Raw genomic sequence first — 25,113 nt, forward strand, 5'->3', positions numbered from 1 at the left:
CAAACTTTGGCCACCAGGATTTTTCTGACGTACGGGGCGACAAGGGTCTCAAAAGAACTTAGAAGGCATTGAAAACAATTTTATGGAAATACAAATTTAATTTTAAACTAAAGGAAAGTGCAAAAACCATTCATAAAAAAAGATTTCAATTCGGCGATACTTTATAACTTTTTGCGCCGTAGTGTATGCAGATTTTTAATTATCACACATCTTTTCATGCAAAAATTTCACCCCGAGTCGAGAAATTTAGGTTTGAAATGTTCAGTACATAATTACGTTTTTTTTTATGCCATTAATTTTACAATAATCAATCTAATGCATATACCTGAGCGAGTGTGTTATTTTTAGATGTTTACAACAAGGGACTCAAAAAAACTTGTCATTGAAAACAATTTTATGGAAATGCAAATTTAATTTTAAACTAAAGGAAAATACAAAAACCATTAATAAAAAAAAGATTTATATTTGACAATAATGATCTCCAATCACTGTGATGCATTTAAGACACATTTATAGAAATACTACCTGAGTTTAAATAATATTTTTAAAAATATATACCATCAATTTTAAAATAATCTAGTTAATGCATATAACTGAGAGAGTATGTGAGTATAGACCTTAACAGTGTTATTAATATTATTTATTTTGAGATTGTTACAACAAGAGATTAAAAAAACTTGGAAGTCATTGAAAACAATTTTATGGAAATACAAATTTAATTTTAAACTAAAGGAAAATACAAAAACTATTCACAGAAAAAGGTTTCTATTCTATAAATTATAATAATAATAAATAATATTTCTATAAATGTTTAAAGTAATACATACGTTTATTAAATGACTGCCTGATTTTAAACAACATTTTAATAGTATATTATGCAACAAATGACACGAGCGGAGCGACTTTTTAATAAACGAGTGAGTTAAAAGGTTTACCGAACGTGTTGCATACTATAATTTTTATACGACCGTTAGTTTTTGGGTCCATTTTCGCAAAACAACACGAATACGTTCACTGACATGACCGTCAGAATTGACAAACGTCAAAATTCAAAGCGTGGGAAATATCTCCGAAAACATCCGATTGCTCCCAAATCCGTGCGGTAAATTCCCGGAAATGTCCGAAGTGGCTCGGATTCATGGGAAACGAAATTGACACGGTAAAGTGAAGCTTTCCGCACGGTAGATCGGTAGTAAAAAAAAATATATGACATCAATTTTAAAATAATCTAGGTAAAGTATATAACTAGCGAGTATGTTACTGCGGCCCTTAACAGCGTTTTAACAGTTAATATCAACTTTTGGATTAAGGTAAGTTTTGTTAAATTGTAATATATTTACCTCCTAATATGTATTGTTCCATTACTAATGGGACACCCTGTGCAATGTCATAGCAAAATTAAATCAAATTGTAGAAAAAACAGAAAAAGATACAGTGAGTGAGCAGTCAATACAAAAAGAAAAAAAGAAAAGAGCGCTCTAGCTAGAAGAAGAACTAACAACAATATAGTAGGATTATCGGAAATAATGGAAAAAAAACGAAAACAAACTAACCTACTACTACGGGAAACTTATTATACCATAAGGGCATTGATGGCGTTAACAACTTTGGAATATGATTTATTGTCAATAAAAAGATAAAAAAACAGATACAAATGTTCAAGGGAATCTTCGTTAGAGTGACTTATGCCCATACATCATACGATACAATCCTGTGGGCTTCTTCAGAGTTTAACTTAAACAGTTTCAGTTAAGCCAACCGACAAAAACCGCCGCAGGGGAAATCTAGAAAATTTGTGAATAGTCTGAATGGTATTACAATAGCCTGTAGATCTTCCTTAAAAAAAGAAACATATCCAAAGCAATGGAAGAACACAAAGCCAGCTAAAAAACTAAACGGAGAAGAATTTACAATAGGTAATTTTGGTTATGGAGTAAGAAAAGAAAGAGAAAACATTTTGATGAATTATCTAGAAGAAAAAATCATGTATCTCCAACGGAAGTGGACATGGATAAGTCCCAATGTAAAAACCAAAAACGAGTAATGTAGTCAATTTTATGCAGTGAAAAAAGAATAACAACAGTACTTAATAAGTTTATAACCGGTAGTGACCATAGGATGGTAAGGGCACATTTGAAATAAAAAGAAGATACAACAAATATAGATCAACTTGTCGAAACAAAAAATATATACAAAGAGAAAATAAAAGAGCATCCAAACCAAAACCAGAAAAGGAAGATGAAAGAAATATACGACACACTCCAACACCAACATAAAAAAGTGGCAACAAAAGTAGCTAGACGAGATAGAAGAATCATATGTATCAGAGACAGGTACTTTACTGCTTTCTTATACATGAATAGATTCAGAATAGTTGTAAATTTCCGAATTATATTATAATTTTTTTTATAGTCATTTATGTGTGTAGCTATGAATAAAAACGTTTTTTTTTTTGTTCCAATTACGTTTATTCAAATAGGTCTGTGGTATAGGTAAAAAAATTATAACATTTCTGAAAACGGATTTAATTATAAAGAAATGGTTTGGGCTTTATTTAAAATAACATTAAGGTTCATAATTCTTCATATAATAAAAATGCATATTTGCATCTTTTGTTCATTTCAATGCATATATTCTGAAAATTTTATGCATTTAAGTGCGCATATATTCAGGTATTTCCTTTGCATTTTTTTCCGCTTCTTACTTATAACTATTAATAGGTATTTCCTTGATTTCTATCCATAAATACGAACCGGCAAAGTTGATATGCAAGATAAAATCTATTATTCAGCTAATAATAGAAATTTAAAAAGATTATAATCATTATAATAGTCATAAATAATATCCTAGAAAGCATTGAGCCTATCCCTGAAGGCCTGCTGTGTCGGTGAATAGAGAGGAAATCTGACATTTTTTTTTGGTACGATTTTTCGCATGCATACTTTCACAAAAAACTAGTTTACAAGCCGCCGTAAAAAGACTAATACAAAAAAAGCGTTAAAGTAAATTAAATAGCAATAGAAAGTGATACAACTTTAGTTGGTGATTTGAATAGACATGCGATGAAATATGTACCCAAGTTTTGTTGCCATCAGAGATGATTTTCTATTATCCACTTTTGTTTCTTTAGAATCTTCTGTGAATATTTCTTATTAAATAATGAATTATTTGCCACATTGTACCACCAATCCAGTTCGCTCAACAAGTGAGCATGAAATCATCAACATATTCATATGTATTAACTCAAGGGACTCTTTGGCATTCAATTTTTAGTAAATTCAAAATATTGAAGAACAGGAGATGGCTAAAGAAAACAGCTCAATGACTTGTTGAATATTAAGCAGTTATTATTCCTAAGAATATCCCCAAAACATACTGATTTCAGGGTCCATATTACGAAATAAATGTGGCACTTAACCATACGTTGAATACGTAGTGTTGAATTTCTGTTACCAAAGGAATTCTTCATTTTCAGAAAAGTGTTATGGGCCGTTTCTAGCTCTAACCTCTACATTATGTTCCAAATCTTCAGCAATCCAACATCCAAGAAACCGATCAGCTGATATACATATGTGGATACATTGTTTAAGGTATTCCCCTGTAATTTAATACCTTACTGGCCGTGCCTTACGCCTTTTAATTGCTACCAACCTCGTTGTTTCCCAGTTGATTCCATTATTCCACTATTCAATATGATTGAAGTGTAGGAGGCCCTTTCACTTCAACAGATCAATTAATTCGAACGGTGGACTAGAACGCATTCTCATAAACGATGAAGGATATTTTAGTCTCTACCTACCCTTCGCTCACTAACCAAATTGTACCGTTGGCACTTGAATTGTATCGTCCTTAGTTATTCAACTTTAGATTTTAAAATGGTTATACCTAAGATTTTATTTTCATTATGGAAGGTTGCTTTTAAATACGTGACTTTTGTAGGATACCGATTGCTCTCGAGACCATAGAACCCAAAAAGAAAGGGTGCTCCAATTCAGACAGTCCATGTGAATTTATGTATTTCAATTTTCGTAGCTAAGACACGTATCGACCAAACCACTCTTAAAGCAGAACTCGATTGAATATATTATTTATTAAATTATAAATTGCGAAGATCCTTCAATGCTTTATCATCCCGACTTATCTTGCGAGATAATTAGCGAAAAACATTGACCGTGGCATACTTAACAAACGCGACCCGTGTGTAATTTGAACGTTGCTCATCTGTTTTGCAGATAACGTACAAACTTAATACCATGTAGATAGGATTTAACGCACAATGAGCCGAATTAACTATACGCCTTGCTTATGTTTTATAGCATTACCGACGCTTTTAAAAATATAAGCAGTTGCAGAGTAGCATACGAGCCAGTTTCAGTTTAGCTCCAAAGAAGCAACAGGATGATTGGCGAAATGTCAGCGAGTTCGATTTATCAAAAGCCGGAGGAATCCAAAAGATTTGTAAATAGTATTACAATAGCTTGTGGAAATTTCTTTGAAAAATTATGATGATATATTTACATTTTTCACCTACACTGAAGGGTCTTTTCACTCTGATCCATAATTAATAGCTGATTTGAAGTATCACCGTTTCATTTTATTTTCTTTACTCTTTTTTATCTCAAGTAGGAAAATACAAGCAATTTATTTGTTTCCTTCGTCAATTATACTTTGTTCTATGCAATTCTGAAACTTGATGATGATGAAATAAATATTAAATTATAACTGGGACCAAAATAGTCCTTTTATCGGATTCTGAGGCAGTATGGCGGCAGTAGCGGATGGTTAAGGCAGACCTTCTGGTCAAAATTAAAAAATATGTATAGTTGCCAAATGATAAATGATTGAATTAATCAAGTGATAAAAATGTTTCTAGTGACGACCCTTTTGTACCTATAGCACCCAAAAAATTTCAAAAGAAAACTGGATTTGTCTAAACTAGAAAGACACTTAATTCCAAAACTTAAATGATATATTGTTAAACTAAAGTTTTTTTATAATCGCAAATAATATTTTGTCATTGTGAGATTTTTATGTTTTACATTTTATGTTTTACGTTTTTGCCGTGTAAGTATTAATGTGTGTATCTATGAAGAAAAAGCAAATAAAAACTAAAAGTTCAGATTTTCACGAAATTATATATTTTTAAAAGACAATTGTTCCGACAACACCGTGCCTTTATCAAATGTCTGATTGACATTTGATGAAGAAACGGTGTGACAATTGTCATTTAAAAATGTATAATTTCGTGAAAATCTGAACTTTTAGTTCTTATTTATGTTGATAAATGGATTTTCATCAAGTAAAAGCCACCTCAGTTCAATTGAAGAAAAAGCTTTTATAACGCTTTTTTTTTAGTTTATATTTATTCAAACAGGTCTATGGTATAGATGAGAAAATATGTTATTTCTGAATATCAAGTTTAATTATAAAGAAATAGTTCTAACTTTATTTAAATTAATGTTAAAGACCATAATTTTCCATATAATAAAAATGCATATTTGCAATTTTTTGTTCATTTGAATGCATATATTCTGAACAATATTTTTAACATAACTTACTAAACATTGAGCAAATGTAAAATAAAGAAAAATATAAATAGTATATATAAAGCAGGTGGCGGAGACGTGTGTTTAATTTTTTTCGAGATATTGAAAATAGCTCAATATTTTACATTACATTAATTTTGGTGGTTTAAGAAGTAAGATTTTGTGGACAAAATGTAGCAAAACAAGCGAGAAGTTTTTTTTTAAAAAATTGTTCCATATTCGCTTATTGCTAATTGCTAATTATAATCGCCAAATTATGGAAGAATGCAATGAACTTTGTTTCTAAGGGACCCTGTTTGGCCAAATTAACACATAAAAGTAAATTTAATTTAAAACGTTAATTAAAAAATCTTATTTATTTTTCTAAAAACAAAATTTGTTAATTTAATTTAATTTAAATCTGAAGATAAAACATTATAAAAGGTGTGCCACTAAAAGAATCATTCAATTACGTCTAAGAACTGCCCACAACAACATTGGATTTTCATTGTAAATAGATGCAGGAAAAATTGGGAAGCTGGAACTTTGTGAATATTTATTGCAAAAATTCACAATTCGGTAGAAATGTTTTTAAATAAAATTTTTCATAATTAATGACTGACTAGTTTCGAATTTTTTCCTTTTACGTAATAATCAATTCTACAGTAATTGTTCGGGAAATATATATTGAAATCCATATATTACATTGTGACTTAGTAGTCAATTTTATTTGATGCTTCTTGAATTAATATTAAATCAGAGTCGTAAATTACCGCTTTCCGACGTTAAAAACTGGTAAATCCTCTTAATTTGCTACGTCGTCATGACCACAAATCAGCAGTGGGTCACCACTTTGGTGAGACCAAGGGCCGCATAGTGATCTAGAATATTTTTCTTAATGGACGCCTCGTAGACAATTAATCGCGAGCCAACGACGTAATGACCCACTAAATATGGCGGACGTTCGAAAACACTACCATCGTTATGGATCGCGGAGTCCCAAAATGGTCCTGTCGACACATATCATTATATGAATCAGGTTATACATAATTAATAGCGTTTTAGATCACTAAGAGCCATGCATGAGTCGCATTTCAAGTGAGCAGTTAAGCTCGAAATGTAGTTGTTTATTGTTTTTAGTAACGAGGTGAATTAAAATTGGAGAAAAAATAATTTATATTTTGTTATTACTGTACATTAGAATATAAATAAGTATATATTTTTCTTTATGACAGTAAATGTAATTTAATTTTTCTGATGCTGTCGTCAAGCGACCGATATCTCCAGATTGGCTAGATCTAAGATGACGTTACATCCCAGCAAATATATCTATCGGTATTCACAAAAACATTTGGTTCTAGAAGATGTGAGAAAATGAAACATAACGTTTTTATATGAAAAAATAGGACTCGGCAATCTAGGATCCTCGCGGGTAACATAACTCCCCCTCTATAGGCTTCAACTACCCTCAAGGGATCTTGGAGTTTTTAAGGTTCTTCTGGTTTCTTTTAGGTTGGTTTACTGCATCTTGGCTGTAACAACTTTATGTGGCAGACGAGCAGACAGAGACTAATTATGAAAATATTTGGAGAAGTCCAAGAACTTCAAAAGTGGGTAACTTGACGATATTAACTCTTGTTTAATTCATCTAATTTAATTTTCTTTAGATGAACAGTTCCGTCCAACTGATTTTGTTGTATTGTCCTAGCATCATTAATTATTATTTGCCAATTAATTTCCACAAACCATATTGGAAGTTTAACTTGGTAGGTCCCATGAAGATCTTGATCTTCATCCTAGTTCTCGAACTATTAATTAGTCGCAGGCGATTTGGCAAGCCTATCTTCATTTTTCATAATTTTTTCGTGGATACAGACGAATAGGTTATGGATAGCCTCTCCATATTGTAATTCGGTTTTTATCAAATACTTTGTACGTGGTGTTATGGGAATTCAATGGTGATGCAAATATTCAAAAATTGTCGGATTATTATTACTCCTATTCTATTATTTTTTATTATAACAATCAACCTAAATTAATTTTTAAATTTAATTTTTCAAAAAGGAAAGTGTTTTCCAAGGTTAGAGTAGAACCACTGGTTATTTTCTTAATTCAATTTTGCAAAACAAGAAGTTCGCTAAACAAGTCTGGAATCGTAATTATAGTTGGGTTAAAAAAAAAATAATTTTGAGAAGAAGAAAAATTTTCCAAATCCTGTAAAGTTGATAGAATACCTTCATATACAGGGTGTCCAAATAACGTGTCAAAGTAATGTATCTCATTTATTAATTGTTTTAGAAAAAAGTGTTGGATACAAAAGTTATAGATAAGACTAAAAGAAACAATTGGAAATTATTTTCACATATACAAATAAATGCATAGAAAAAAATATATTGTTTAAATGAAACGACCTCTATAACATTCCAGTAGTAGATACTTACATACATACGTACCTACTTGCATACGTAATCACAGAATGTAGGGTTATTATGGTCTATACAGATTGTCTTCGGATTTATGCTAAAATACCCTATGTTTAATACCCTATATTTTTGACGCCATTTCCGACAGCAGTAATTTTAATATTCCAAAAATTTTATAAAGTGCTACAGTCATTTCTCCTATACTTGTCTTGAAGTTAGCTCGAATCGTTTATACAAGGTGAATTAAAATGAAAAATATTAATTTTCGCGAAAAAACAAATGGAACATTCATTAATTACTCCCTATACTTAAACTTATTATTTTTTAATATAGCAGCATGGCAAGAAAAATAAAAATAAATAGGCAAATTTTAGATTTATGGCAAGATGTTTCCTTTCTTTCTATTAACTTAAAAATTCTGCTTTTGTTAAAACTCAAAATAATATTTTTAAACCGCATCACTCGGCGAAAATGCAAATAATAGGAAATAACTTTGTAGGACCAGAAGAGGTTGCAAAATATTTTTGGAGGTATTCCAAATGAAGTGAGCATGGAATGTGATTCTCTCATGATGAAGCTCCTGCACTCAAATAATTTATTTCCTCAATGGTGGATAGGAAGAGGTGATCCAATTAGATAGCCACCTAGATCTCCTAATCTAAATAAGATGGACTATTTTGTGTGGCAGTATCGAAGGGGAGACTTCGAGTAATTACGTAGTAATAATTACTTTACGGTCTCTGCGACTTTAAAAAATCCTTCAAAGTAAGACAACTATATAGTGATATATGAGGTAGAATATGCTGTCACGCTACTCGAGAAATCGACTACAAGATAAGTTTCAAATACCACAAGAAAATACTTCCAAGGCATTTTGACTGTCGTTATTTTGCTGTGCAGCAAACTTCAAATAAAAACAACAACAACGCACACTTTCACAAATTATAGGTTAAAGTTCCAAATGCCACATGTCTCTTTTTGAACCTTGTTTTGTAGTTACTACGATCATACAGTTGGAAATATATTGAATCGTCTGTCGACTTGAAAGTCGAAATTACCTCAAAGTGAAAAAAGTGTAGTTGAGTTTACTATCAGTTAAAATAGTAAATGCTTCTAACACGCATTTGTTCTAAAAAGGAACCTGAACAAAACTGAACTCGCACTACTTATTTAAATATTTATTTTTTTAATTTTTAGTTCTTTTGGGTGATTTTTCACTTTTTTTCAGTTTTCTGAGTGATTCAACGTCATATTTGTCAAAAAATTTTCAGACAGTCTTAAATATAGGATCGGTTATAGATCAACAAATATGTAGCTGTAGCATTAACATGTAATTCAACAAATTCAAATAAAGACATGTGTTCCATGCGAGTACAAAAGTTATGATTTTTAATATAATTTGCTGTTTATCAAATGACGAAAAATTGAGTTTAAGTGTGGCTGTGAATAGCGCTTCAAAACTGAGTAGTGTTTGGTAGTGTTTAAATGTTCTACTAAGAGAAAAAGCTGTCAAAGTCAGTCAAATTCTCGAGATTTCGCGTTATAATGATTTTAGGGATTTATTCAGAAAAATTGCTCATGGCGACACAGGTATTTAAGGTCGATAAAGAAAAATCGCCAACCAAATCGTAATATTTAAAGTGTTTAACAAGAAGTCTTGAAGCACCCAGAAAAAGAAGCCCACGTTTTGTTCTGCTTCGTGCAGGATATGCAGAAACGATTACTCATATCTACAGTGATTTTGTTCTTTGAAAACTGTTTGCTTATTTGTATATTTTTGGGAGCTCTTTTTCCAAAAAACGTCATATTTTTGCTCTATCGCGTCATTTTTTTTATAGCGCTCTATATCTTAAAAATGTTATTTTATTAATATATATACCCACGACATGAATATGTTTGTTCCATGTTAGGCATGATTTTTAAATGAATTGATTTTTATGAAATTAAATGTGATTTGGCAACACTGGATAACATTAAATTTCTATGCAAAGCAACAGAGTCGGCACGGAAGCGTCAATAGAGCGTTGTAACCTGCTTATGCGAAGCTTGGTTGTATTGGTCATCTTGGTACTGTGTTGGCGGCTGTTGTCTTCGTTGTTGCATATTTCTAGTGTTTTAGAACGTGAAACACGTATAGAACGCTCATACTGTTTGTTCCGTTGGCGTTGAAGCATTAAGAAACTGGCAAAAAACTAGAAACAAATGTTTCAGCTTTGGTGTTCTTATGTTGTGACGAGAGCCTAAAAATCACATTGAGGATTGTTATTTTTGCTCGTGTAATGTTCAAGAATTCAACAGCCAAAATAAGAAACAAATTGTCTCTGATATTCGATCAGTTCCTCATGGACGAGATTTACCGATACCTACTGCCCCCATATTGTTAGAATCAGAGGAATTTAATTCCGCGCCAGTTGACTCAGATTTCACACCAGATTTTAGCGAGCCCGAAGTGTTTAATCAGAGCTAATTAAATAATTTAATTAGAGATTTGCACCTTAAAAAAGATGCATCCGAATTATTAGCATCCGGACTTCGTGACAAGCATCTGGCGTCACGTCAAGCTTTTACTGGGATCCAGAAAAAGGGTTATGTCAATATTTTACTCAGGAAAGACCGCTAGTGTAATGCAAGAATATTCCTGATTTAGTTTCAAAATTAGGAAATGTGCCACAAATAAAAGAAGAATAGCGCCTGTTTACTGACTCAAATAAGAGTAGTTTTATTGCACAATACCATCGAACTGGCCTCGGTTCCCGTTGCACATTCGATACACTTTAAAGAAACGTATGAAAATTTAGGACTTCTTTTGACGAAAATAAACTACCAAGAACATTAGTGGATGCTTTTTGGTGGCTTTAAAGTGTGTATGCTCCTAGGACAACAGGGGGGTTACACAAAATTTCCATACTTTATTTGTGAGTGGGATAGTCGGGTGAGAGACTCAAATAGAACAAGCCTTACACTTGGTAGCAAAAATGTATTAAGAAATAGCTTTGTTCACCCCAAGAAAGTTTTACTGCCCCCTCTTCATATCAAACTTGGTTTGATGAAGCAGTTTGTAAAAGCCCTTGGGCGAGAAATTTCCAGCCATATCTGCGCCGTAGATAAGAACATTATGCAAAGACAAAGATTTTCAATACACAATGACTAATGTCGAGAAACACGGGTGGATTTCATTTAAAGAAGTAATTGATAAGTTTCTTGGGAACTCTAAGGAGAAAAACAGCGAAAGTATTGTTCAAAATATATTTAAACACTTTCATCGTCTAGGTTGCAATATGAATTTGAAAGTGCATTTCCTGTATTCAAACTTGAACTGTTTTCCTGAAAATCTTGGAGCAGTTAGCGAAGAACAGGGAGAGAGGTTTCACCAGGACATGGAACGGCGATACCAAGGCAGATGGAGCATAACGAAAATGGCGGACTACTGCTGGATGTTAAAAGTCTGAGTAATTTTTTTTTTACTTTTTTTAAACTAGGATCTTTTTTTTTTCGTTTAATATTTGCAAAAAATCCTTACGTGATACAAATGGATGTATAGAATTTTTGAAATCTGCCTACCAAACTTATATAAAATCAGTTTTCAAATTAAGGATATCTATCAAAAATTTTAATTTTGTAGACCTGTTATCATGGCGGAATGAACGACGAATATTCCGAGCAATAGATGTATCACTGTAAGCTTAACTCTATCGCGATGGTTTCGAATCATGTAAAGCGATTTCAATACAGAACATTGATTGTTGCCCGACATCAGCGATACTACGGCTGACAACTAAACAAAAATCCACACTGTGTTCTCAGTGTGACTTGAACTATAGTAATCATAAAATTAAGTATTAAGGAATGAATACTTATTTTTTAAATTAAGCGGAGAGGATCAACTAGAAATAAGGAAACCAACATTGAATTCCAACCTCAAATATGTAGGTCAAGTCCATTAAAGTTATTTTCCTAGGACTCATAACTTATTTAAGTTATAATTGGTTCCTGTGAATTTGGGTAATCGTTGTCGCATTTTTGTGGTATCACACGTCAATTATAATCGGTTTTGTTCGGCAAACTAAAAAATTCGAATGTGCTTTTTAAATTCGGTTTGTTTTTTTTGTTTTAAAATATTGAAATTTTCTTAGGTCATATGTTTAGGCAACTAAAGGATTCTTCCGTCATATATAATTTTCTTGTGTGTCACTGACCGGTTTCAACAAACCTAATTTTATAAGATAAATAAAATAATTTAAGATAATCATTTTACCATGAAAAGGATGAAGGATAAGTTATCACTTAAATCTGATTCAAAAGATATTATGCGAAAAAATATTTTAAATTGCGGTTGTAAAATATTTAGGTTATATTTTGTCTCGGAAATATTTATGCCTGGCGTAATAGGTATTCCGCAGGGATTTTAGTTGGGACTTCGTTAAGCCTCTTACTAACTGTCTAATGAGTCACGCGATTGATGACTTTGTTCCGCCGTATAGGTAGGTACTCTTAACCAGCGACCAAAGAATGCATCAGAAGTGGGACAAGACAAAATAAATACTACAAAATTTAGGTGTATAGTGGCGACACTGACACATGGTTCTGCAGGGTTACGCCGAAGAAATAATAAGAGTGCTTCTGTTTTAACTTTGGTTTTTTATGTCTTGTATTGTTTGTTCTCACTGGTGATTAATCAATAATCTAACAATGAAATTTTTGTACTAATTAGATGATCATTCATTCAGAGAGAACCTACAATATATCAGCTAAATATCAGTACCGTGTCATAAATGATTTAAATTAATTACCTCATAAATCCTTATTTCTATGATCAAATTTTAAAAAATATGACACTTTTTTAGTTAATGTTTTATGTTAACACTGAATTCCGGTTCAATAACCTGCCTTTAAAATTTAACGAATTTTTGAAATTGAATTTGACTCGAGCGCAATCTAACATGAGATTCATGAAACGTCTACTGAATCATACTGAAAGTACATCATCTGAGTAGTGTTTACAAACATGGAGTAGATGAAAAAATGCAAACAGTTTATATGATTTTAAAACTCAATTTGTTTTATGTCGTTATCGTGGAAAATTTGATTTTTTTTAATTCTTGTCGCTAGAATAGATGAATAATATGCTTACAAAATTTTAAAAAAGTTTACTTTTAAAATCTTAGAAATTTTAAGTACAAAAGTAACAGTTAGAACGGAACCATAGAAAACGAGATCTTTTTTTTTTGTTCTCTTTGACTGTGCATTCAAATCGCTTACCTAATTTTTGGGTCGCTTTATTTTTTTTTATTACACACGCTTCAAGAGATTAATTCAAATAGGAAATACATTACTCTAAGGCATTTTTCGAGGTGCCGTAGGTAGGGTTATTTTGGCACTTTGCTATATTAAATGCGTATAACATTAATTATTAGTTAACGGATAAAAATAATAGTAGAATTTAATATATATATATATATATATATATATATATATATATATATATATATATATATATAATAGAGGTATTTTCCCTCTTGGCTGTAATATTTATTATACTATGGAGGTGTACGAGTTTGATGGTCGTAAAACAAACAATTGTTGATTGATATAGGCATACAGGGTTCCCCAAGTTCAATAGCATGTTGGAATTATCTGAATCTGAAATTTTGCTTACGGCTTTTCGCAGATTCTGCAAGACATATAGATGAAAATTAAAGTAAATTAAATAAAAAAGACGATTCATTCTTAACATGAAACTACTACAGCATACATTTTTTAACCATAAGCTTAAAACTAGAATAATGCAATTTTTAGTAGTAACCCATGGCGACACAGTTTGACAGTTTTGAGAATTTATTTAATTTATTAATTTATGTTGTTTTCTTATGGCGAATTCATATTCAACAAACGATATATTATATTTATTTTATTTTCGTGGTCAGTGCAATAAGACTACAGCAAGGACATGTAGTAAGAAGTTCATTAAACTGTAATCTGCTATAAATTTTATGCATATCTTCAATACAATATAGTAGTCATAAAATGCATAATTATAAATTAATTAAAATGTAATTTCTTTAACCCTCAGATTTTGACGAAATATCAGCAAGAGATTTTTGAAAAGGATTATTTGTGCTGACAAATTTAAATTTTCAAAAAATGAAATGTTCAACGGAAAAAGCTCATACGTTTGGGTTACAGCAACCGTCCTTTGGTTTGTTATATTAAATAAAATAAATTGTTTGATAGATACTACTAAAACAGTCACAACCAAAACTATCCAAAATGGTACAAAATAGGCAGGATGTGTTATAAAACTTTTTAGATAAAGAACTTTTTATATAAAGACGAAATCGTTCACGCCTAATTTAAATTTATATAACGTATAAATCTCATATCATAATATGATACAGGAGCCCATTCACAAGCCGTAAACGAAATACCAGATTTTTATCAACAACGCTCGAAAGATAAATAATTATTTTCAAAAAATTTTGCAGATATTAATTTTTATCTCCAAAGTAGTCATTCCATTAACAAAAAAATAAGTTGGTATGTGGTTCGAGTAGATATTGCGATTCGGCAATGTCCAAAGTATTTTTAGTCAATTTTTCAAAATCCCATTTTTATCCATTCTCCAAAAAACTTCTATTTATTTCCTGGTATTAATATTTCTAATCTACGTATTATTTCAATATGCAGTACAGTACAGCTTTTGGCCCTGCAGGGTATTGTTTATTTGCGAGCGTATATAAGTAACAAAAAGTTGCAATTAAAAAAAAAATCTAAGGAAAGTAGGCACCAACGGATAAGTAATTACGATTTACAAATTGTAACTATTTCTGCTGCGTCAGTTGTTTATAAATCAAACTTGCTGATTCCGTTTTTCAGTTAAGCTCCTGGCAAAAAGTCAGAAGTTTTGTAAATAGTAACACAGTACCTTTAAGTCTTCTAAGGCGTCTCATACCTTTCCCCAGTTAGCAACAGTTCAGTTGATCTGCCTGCGAAGCCAGCCGCTCCATTTCCAGTTCAAATTAAACGCTTCCTGGCTGATCTCCTTCTGTATAAGTTTGCATCTACTAACCTCCTTTGAAGGGAATGTTTGTGGATTATTTACAGTGCATTTTATCAAATTCCGTTCGTGTGCAGTCGTTTTTCTTAGTTCTTAGCGCGAGTCTCGGCTGTAGTTCGGCAAGTGACCAGCGACGGTTGCTGAGAGGGTGCCACCGACCACGCACAACGCTCACTGAAGTCTGTCAGCCGCCGGTAATTCACTTGCCCCGCGTGTGCCTGGACTAAGCAGTTGTTTTGTATTTTGTTCTCGATTTACGTCAAATAACCCCTTTTTACTGTTTAATTTTTGTGCAATCTTAAAGTTTAACGCCCTAGACATTTATTATCTACCATCAGAAGTGGGATTACCCTCGAAAAAGGGCCAAAAATTAGTGATATCTGCAGTATCTTAAGGCTTTATTCACTTCATTACTACTTGTGCTCCACCAAAATGACGACTGGTGACGAAGTATTTTCAAGTTCTAAAGAATGGCGTGCTCTTTTTACTACATTGTCCGATCATTTGACCAATTCTGGACCTGTAAATCGACAATTTTTTCGAGTGCCGAAATGGAATGAGTTAGATAATCTTAAAAGTGAAGGTAACGTTGTATCATTAAACTTTGTTGCATTGTTTTGATCTATTAATGTTTTGATCATGCTGAAGTGCCTGAGCCTCTGAGCTCGTGTTTTGCGTCAGAAACGTCGTAGCCATGCCACAGGATTCAGCCTCTGAATCTGTGTTTAAACTGTACTGTTATAGTTAAAGTTGATATTTTGAGTTGATCTAGTCTCGATTGTTCCATGCTGGTGCGCCTTAACCGCTGAACCCGCGTTTTGCATTAGAAACGACGAGGTAATGTCAATGGGCTCAGCCTCTGAGTCAATGTCGTGTTTTAATGAATATTTTATTATGTTGAGTTTTGAGCCAATTTATGGGCTGAAATGTTATGCTTTGTAAATAAATGCGCCTGTTACGTGTTGTTTAAGGCGGTCGTTGATTCTGTTAAACCAAGCTGTGTTTGTTACATAATGTGGTTCTCTGAATGAAAATATAGATTCTCAGAGTGGATTGTTGAATGATCGTCGGGACGCCAAAGTGTCAGGATTGGCCGTGTTAGCATCACCAGTCAACACTCGCGCTCCTGGCAAGTGACCAGCGACGATCGGTGAGAGGGTGCCACCGTCCACGCACAACGCTCGCTGAAGCCTCTCAGCCGCTGAGCATTCACTTGCCCCGCGTATGCCCCGCGTTGTTTTGTATTTTATTCTAGATTCACATCAAAAAACCCCTTTTTACTATTTAATTTTTGTGCAATCATTAAGTCTAACGCCCTAAAGATTTGTTATCTATCACTTGGTCTCCATGATTTAAAAACAGCATTTAAATCAATTAATTAATTTAATTATTTTTTTTAAATATGAGATTATCATCGAAAACTTCTACAATTGGCGATTTTAATCATTATACACAGCAACTCCTTTCCCCATTTTTTTTCTAAACTGTGGGCAACGAAACATTAAGTTGCAAACTAAGCTTTAGTCCTGAAACCACTACACCAATACCAAAAAGAAATATATGATGTTGATAACACAATATCCCGTTTGTGTGAAATATTGCGCCTTTCTTGGAATTTTTTATTTGTTTGACAATTTAATAATTAAATATTTTTTCTCGGTTTCAGTGCAATCGGCAAATATTATACAAAATTTTGGAAACAAATGTTTGAGTCTAGAAATTAAGAACAATACTAAATTGTATTGGCATTAAATCACCATCGGAGCCCCCGACATTTGTCTATGGTTTATTTGAATATACTGACGCTCCTGAGATATTATATCCAACACCGAATGAGTCAGTGTGGGCGTCCTGCCGCGATTCCAGCGAGCCGTGGTCGAATTTTTCTTGGTTCGCAAGTTCTAAATATCAAAGTCGTGCCGGTTGCGGCAATACGTGGATCTAATGATCTTGGCCGGCAGGAACTCCCGATTTGAATACAACGCGTGCCATTTAAGACGATAACTGTTTCGTTATCGAAAAGAGAAAGTACCGTTCGCCAAATGTGACGCCTTTGAGTGTACCTAAATGATAGCGAATGACTAAAAGATCGGACAATTTTAGAAATGCGTTCTCGACAGTCGGGGCCGCCATGACACCTTTAGTCTCTTTTTATTATTAAAAAACAACTAAAGGGGTATAATAATAAATATTACAATATAATACGACAACTATAATGTTTAATAAATTGAATAGATTGAAGAATGGCAATTTTCTTGATTTGGAATTTACAAACTCGTCATAATAGATTCTGTATTAGTTTTTATAATAAATCTTTTTCAGTTGATAATATTAAATTAAATTATTGTTACCCAAAAGTTTCTCAGTTAAGTTTTGACTAACGTTAAAATAGAAAACGATCTTTCTCCTGAAATGTTACTCACAGGAATAGTGACAAATATCCGAATGGTTGTGTGAATATCAGGAAACGCTGTTATTAAAGCATCAGAATAAATGTAGTTAAGTAAATCTGGGGCGAAAGTAAAATTGATTCCCTTTGACTGTATTTAAAAATAGTTTAACAATAAGGCATTAATCTCCTAATTCATTGTTAATATCATTTTCAAAAAGTATTATTAAAGCGTGAACTTTTTGTTATAAATCGTGGTTATGCAGTTAAAAGGTTAAGGAACGGTGGAACTATGGATTGGCCAGTCAACAGCCCCGACTTAACTTTAATGGATTTTTTCTTTTGGGGACACGTAAAAAATCACGTGCACAGAACTCCTTGTAATAAGGTCATGGAACTTCGGCAAAGGATTTCAGAGGCAGTTGAGGGACATCCGGAAACGTTACTAAATGCAAGACATCATACAATTACAGTGTATGAGAAATGTGATCAGGAAAATGGCGGTCACATACAGCAGTAATTAGAATAGTTAAAGAATTTTTTGCTTTAGTGTGTCTTGTCATTTTTTATATTTTGTTCTTCTTTAATTTGTAAATATATTTTTCAATTGTTGTTCCAGTCAGTGAAGGCACTCTTTGATATTATATAAAAATTTCCAATTTTTGCTGATTTGTCAAATACGAGGGGACCAAAATATAAAGTTTGTTACATCATTGTAATCGAATATCTTATATTTTATTAAACATATATATAATATACAGCATGTTCTATTTAAAAAATATATGATTTAGACTTATATGTCAGAAAATTGTTAGTGTTTTGTTTTATGCATCACTTGGAAAAAAACTTGGCTACCAACCCTACATTTTACTTTTTTGTTTATGATATCTATAAAAGCAAAAAAGTTACAGCCAATTAAAATATTATCAAGATAAATTGAACGCACGGTACATAGTTTTATGTGTAAGCTGTGAATTTTTAATTTAACTGTTCAATTTTGTGCATTATCATTTGACATAATGTCCTTTATTTTTTTTTAAGACGAACGAGTCTCTGATAAACTTTTTGATACTTTATAATCACTTTTACAGAATATCATTCTTTATTTTTTGAAAACAAACGAACGAACTGATTAAACATATTTACTGCGCATCAGGGTCAATCAAATAATCCTAAATAAAAAAAAATCCTGATAGAATACTTTTACAAGAAATACTTTTGTTTGCCGATCTAATATGTAACTTTGTTTTTGATTAGGTAGGACCGAGCGCTGTACTTTAAAGAGAATCAACAAAAAAAAAATGAAATAATTATAAGAAATTATTATTTTAATGCCTGAGGCAGTTGCCGTTTTCGCCCTTATGGAAATGGGTGGACGTACGTGACCTAATCAAAACCCAATTGCCAAATCCGATAAACTCAAAAGTGACATTATTTGTTTTCGTTAATTGCTGTTGTGTTCCCTGTTATCTATGTAAGCCATAGTTGTTAACAGAATAGTACGTAAGGCTGCACCTTTCCCTTGTTTTATTACTTCTAAAAATCATTAGAACAAATTAGAAGTGCGCAACTGTCAACAACCGGAAGTAGCCCAGAGATTTATTTTTATGGTTTTCATTTCAAATGGAAAATTTATCTTGTCTATTTGATTGCATTTTAACTTACGGATTTAAAAATTAACCAGCTGACTTTCATGCCTCATCGGTTTTATCATTAGTTTAAATTGAAATAAACACTAAAATAGTTACCATACTATTACAGACATCTCAGCGAAACCAGAGTAACCCAAGCAAAATTATCTCCAAAAGATTAAAATATATTTTTCAATAGAGTATCAAATTCACAGAAGGATTTCGCAACAATCAGATGGAATCTCTTAATCATCTCGCTAAAATTAATAAACCATATTTCTATGACCCATATTCTTGAATAAGATGTGAGACAAGCGATTCCGAAATTAAGCAATTCGACTTAAAGAGTCAATAGATATTCTAATAAAACCATTAAGGTTAGTCATTAACAAGTGAATAAATTTATTCCCCCTCAGCTAAAAATTAGTTTTAACAAATCGATGAGTCTTTTGCTGATAATTGTTCCAATTATAGGTAAAGTTTTCAAAATATTGGTTAAGGAGAAACTTCTTTGCTATTTACTGTCTGACAGTCACTTTAGCTTCAAGAAAGTCACGGTCAAAGCATTGGATGGATTGACGAACAAGGTTGCCGATGGTTTGGATCTTGACAACTACTGCGTTAACGTGTGATCTGACAAAGATTTTTGACTACATGTTGATATTTTAATGAACAAACTGGAAATTTATGGTATATGAGGTGACTTATTGGATCCAATGGTCTCCTACCTCACGGATACGTTTCAGTATGTGGTAGTTCATAACCCAGTCTCTAACTTATTACTCATTAACGGCGGAGTGCCTCAGGGCTCGGCTACCTTGTTACTGAAATCGAATTTTCAAAAGTATCTGCGCTCGTATAAAAATTTTATATCTCGCTAACGGTAGGTCCTATGAGATCGCCGTTGGTACAGAAATGATCACCGTCGAAAAAGAAATTTTTTTTTGTCTGTTCGTTCTCCATTCTCCGTTCTCGTCTTTTGGTTTTTCCTGAATAACTTTAGCACCGTTGGAGCTACAAAATTGAAATTTGCCTCCCTCTTAACTCTCCACGAGGAACATAAGCTTGTAAGAAATGGCCCTGATCCGACGCCGGTATCCATCTTTTTTTAGCGATTTTCGACTGTTTTTCGGACCTTGCTATGAAACAAATTTGAAGCAATGGAATTCATATTTGGCTTTGCCCCGTGACGAGGCCTTATGAAAATAGGGGGGCTGAGGAGTCGGGAAGTATTCTAAACAAATAAAAAATCGCGCTTGTAAGGGGTGTAAGGTGTGTAAATGTTTACGAGACCAAAAAAATTCTTGAACCAGAAGAAGCAGAAGATACGGCTCTATAACCTGTTATTCATGACCATTTTTCAAAAATATACAGGGTGCGCCGCAAATTCAAAAAAATTGAAAAAAAGAAAAAAGAAAAAAAAAGAAAGGGTTTAAGAAAAAAATCGACACCACTAATACGTGGCTGAAAACCCAACGCGGCCAAAGAAATATTGAAGTTGTGAGTAGTCAAAGACTCCTTAAACTTCCTGGCGGTGTCTCACTTCATCTGCCTCTGCGTTTATCTTAACAATCACTCTGCCAAAGTAATTATTTAAATGGAGATCCCACTCACGAAATTGTTATGGCTATCATACATACTGCAAAAATGCTTTAGTTTTGTTCAAAAATATATTTTATAATTTAAAAGTAACTGCCTCCTAACGTAAAGATATCACAATTTTCAAGGCTTTAAAACATTTTCGCTTTAGGTTAAGAAAAAAAACGGAAAAATCTGTTTTTACAATTTCTTGTACATTTGAAGAAAAATTCTGAAGTTTTTCCCGAATAAAGCTTAAAAGTAAAATATTTTAGTAGAATAGAGAATCTAGTTTTAGTTGGTTTGGATTTTATGTTTTTTCGGAATTTGTGATATTGTGTTATATTATTTACAAATCTTCTGGATACCTCCTGCATCGGTTGTTTATAAATCAAACTCGCCAGTCATCCTGTTGACTTCTTAGCTGAGCTTAACTGCATTCGCATACTACCCTGTACTTGCTCATGTATTGTTTGAGAAGGGCGGAACTAAAAGACGGGCAGGAATATTGTCTCGGATGACCGATTCCGAGATTGGTGAAAGGTAAATATATGAGTCGAGGTTAAGATTGTTTGGCTACTTATAGATTTCTATAGATTCTCAGACTTTTCATTGGTAGAAAATTTATTGCATGCAAGAATTTTTTGTTTTATCGAATAAGGTTTGATGTCCGGTTTGATGATCGTGTCCGGCAACTAACTGCTGAATGTATTTGTCGTAATCTCCTTCATGTTCTTTGAGCCTAGTTGATATTTTTCTCCCCATAGCATGGAATCCTGCAATTTCGTGGTATCTCATACCAATGCCAATCTCAAACGGAATTTTCTCTTTGACGAATCGGAGATGTTGAGAGATTTTTGGACAAGTTGTAAATCTGGTTTTGACGTTATGTTCCTTTCGGACCTTTGATATGTGGTCAGTGATATTTTGATGGTATAGCAAGTGTGGGGTTGCTTTCGTATTTTCATTGTCTTTGGAAGGTTATGGTGAAGTATATTTTGCAATGGAATGCTAAATATCAATAATGTAAAAATTATTAGAGAGAAGAGCAGGTCGAAGATTTTGTTATTTCTGGGTTCAGTGACTATCTCAACCAGACTCAGGGCTGTTCCCGATATTTTTTCGTAAATTTGTTCGTTACATGTGAAGCATGTCCCAGATAGATGTTTTCGGATTTCGGATGTTTGAGATGAGGCTGTTTCAGGAACAGGAACTTAACTTAATACGTTTTAGTTCTTGAATAAAATAAAAAGAATTTAGTACACAACTGTAACTTTTTCCTGTGGAGAATTTTAAAATTGACGCTAGAAATTTTGCTAAGAACCGATGTGATAGGCTGAAGAGACCGAGAAGTGTCTCGACAAATCGATTGCGGAAGAGATGAAGTTTTAATGGCATATTAAATCCAGAGGACGCGTACCTACAAGTTTCACAGCCCCGAGGAGGTTTCTTTGAAAAACGGGCACTTGATAGACCTGAGATTTATCATAAAATATCGAGACACCATGTCTACGTTGCAAATAATACTGCTTATAAGTTGAAGCTAGAGATTCGAGAAAAAATATTCAGACCGGCTCGAATACATACCGGAAAGAAAACTGGTTTGTCTTCGCCTTAAAACGTACACCAGAATTCGCACTTTTTTGGTTGTATCGCACGGAATTGAATTAAAATGATTAACATACCGTTGACTATATAAATTATTGTGTTCTAATATTATTCCACGGGTGACATTTTACGGAATATACAATCGACACCTAACGGTTTTAAATACCAAGGGCTCGGTCGTTTATCGTAGCGTTGTCTTATCGAAAAAGAGACCTGATAATTTATTATAGCTATTAGAGAATCGTTGATTCGCTTATTAATATATCGATTACCCTGTCGCCCAACCCGGATAGTCTTCCTCCACGATATTCAAAGACATGACAGTTTCGATTGCCATTTTATCGACAAGCTTCAAAAATGCAATTCAGAGATAATAGCGAAATAATATCTTTGGTGTGGAGATAAGTCAGAAGTGGTAACAGTTGCTACAATGCTACTGAATACCTTTAGCTGGAACGGACTTTAATGCGATTAAAAGGACCTCACCCCTTACTTTTGTAAATAATTGTACCCCACATGATGAGAAAAGCGCGGAAAATCTAAGAAAAAATCTTAACTTCATTCGAATTTCTTGCGTTTCTGTTGTGGTAAAATTCGTTCTCCGATTTTAAATGCGCTTAGAGTAATTAACATACTTTTATGACGATGCTCTAGCACGCAGTCATGATATATTTACTAGGTGTATCCCATAAATCGACTTTTAGCTGTGTTATAATATAACACTGTTGTGACATCTTGATGCTGCTGTGTATATATACTTAAGTTATATTCAATGAAATTATTACCAACATATTCCAATACATGGCTGTGACAACCTACCTACTGGGTGTATTATAATAAATATACATTTTAGTTCTAATGAAACAAACCCTTCATAACGTGATACTTACTGGGTGTAGCGTAATAAATATATTTTTTGGAAATATTCTAAGAAAATTTCATACCTATTACCTGCAATTTAATGCAAAGCATACTTATTAGACTTAATGTATGAAAGATGCCTTTTAGCTTTATTCTAAGAAAACATGAGGACTTCATAACTACTGAATAATTATTATGATTTCTGTATATTAGTTAGTATATTAATACAATAGATACAAGTTAATCCAATAGTTTCTGAGTCTAGTTAAATAGGTTGAAATGCCATATATTACTTACTGGGTTGTAGACTAATTAATAAAGGTTTTTAGCTGTATTATAAAACAATACATTTGTGACAACTTGATGCCTACTGGGTGTTGTGTAATTAATATGGTTTTTGGTTATATTATAATAAAATATAACAATGACAATTTTATACTTACTGGGTGTATCATAACAAATATATTTGCTGACAGTATATTAATACAACATAATCAAGATAACCCGTTAGTACTCAATCTAGTTAAATAGGTTGAAGTACATACACACTATACTATTTATTATAGTAGACTAATAAATAAAGATTTTTGGCTGTATTACTAAATAATACAATCGTGACAACTTGATACCTACTGGGTATAGTGCAATTAATATGCTTTTTGGCTATATTCTAATAAAACTTAGCAATCATAATTTCATACCTACATAATAAATATAATTTTTGACACTATATTAATACCACATAGCCAAGATAAGCCGTTAGTTACTGAATCTAGTTAAATAGGTTAAAATGTCCATATACCACTTACTGTATGTATTTTAATAAATAAAGACTTTGTGTGTAGACTAATAAATAGACAATGTGTAGACAATACATTCGTGACCACCTGATGCCTAATAAATATACTTGTGCTTGTGGTGTCATACACTGTATTCGTGGGGAAACAAAATAAATATATTTAGATATGAAAAATATTCGTGATAACCTAATACCACTATGATATAATGTAATTAATATATTTTTTGATTCTATTTTAAGAAAACATAGCCGCGCAACATGATACCCACTCAGTGTAACCTATGAAATATATTTTTTTATGCTTTTATGTGCTATAAAAATTTATTGAAAAAATGAAAGAACTATCACTTTGATTAGAGAGAGATTCTAGATATCTTTATTTTCATTTTTATTTGCTACGTCATATTTGGTTACGTAGTTGTTTATGGGCATCCCAATGACTTTTATTTTTTGTACTTTTATACTTAAAAGCTTTTTCCGTCAGTTTAATCATAACTTCCACAGTATCCTTCAACCATGGTGGTGTTTGCCTTATTATTTTTGTAGTTCTTAAACCTAATGAAGGAATTATTAGTAAATTCGAAGCATTTAATCGTCTATTTTCGTAAAGGCTAATATCGTCAATGCGATCGCAATCTAATCAGGCAAATTACCGACGTTATTTTAGTACCGAACGCCACAAAAATAATTAAAACATTTTCTAACCCGCGGAACGCCAGCAATAACGAATATCAAACCGATCGTGACTCACCATATTTTATTCCTTTATTTCCAATCGATAGCGCAAGAACTACGAGCCGTCGAAGGCCGGCGGGTAAAAAAAAACTTTTTTTTTGAGGCACACGAAATTATTTGCGCGCCTAAACGACGCGGCACCCTGTACACACCGAAGCGGATGTGTCCTCGTCGAAGTCAAATTTTGTGCGTCTCGTAAGTGCGATACGTCAGTCGGAAAGCTGAGGATCGAGCTGGTACAAGTTCCTCGCACGACTCGAACGCGACTGATTGTTTAAAAGCGAGCCAGCCATGAGTCAGGTATTGTGATAGTGTTTTATTTTGTTGTTAATACCGCTGGCGCGGTTGCCTAGGCTACGCTCGGTAAACGTCAGTGAGATGGCGTATAGTCGACGCGCGATAACTAGGATTCCAAGGATAATAGGGACTGAAACAAAATTTTTATTTGAGAAATATTGCTTATTTAAATTTAAAGGCTCTTTAAAACGCGTTGTCATTTGGTTGTGACTT

At 32.7% G+C, this 25,113-nt stretch overlaps 1 protein-coding gene across 1 annotated transcript in view; it reads right to left on the reverse strand.

Annotated features, from left to right (window-relative positions):
• The window catches only part of LOC132702204 (receptor-type tyrosine-protein phosphatase gamma), a 69,391-nt gene extending 44,517 nt beyond the window's left edge, over positions 1-24,874 (reverse strand). The window contains exon 1 of the mRNA XM_060670706.1: positions 24,620-24,874. The gene's annotated coding sequence lies outside the window, so the exon portion shown is untranslated. The remainder of the gene's footprint in view (positions 1-24,619) is intronic.
• Between the last annotated feature and the right edge of the window lie 239 nt (positions 24,875-25,113).

The sequence above is a fragment of the Cylas formicarius genome, unplaced genomic scaffold, assembly GCF_029955315.1.
Source record: "Cylas formicarius isolate icCylForm1 unplaced genomic scaffold, icCylForm1.1 PGA_scaffold_5__7_contigs__length_24384050, whole genome shotgun sequence".
Classification (NCBI taxonomy): Eukaryota; Metazoa; Arthropoda; class Insecta; order Coleoptera; family Brentidae; genus Cylas; species Cylas formicarius.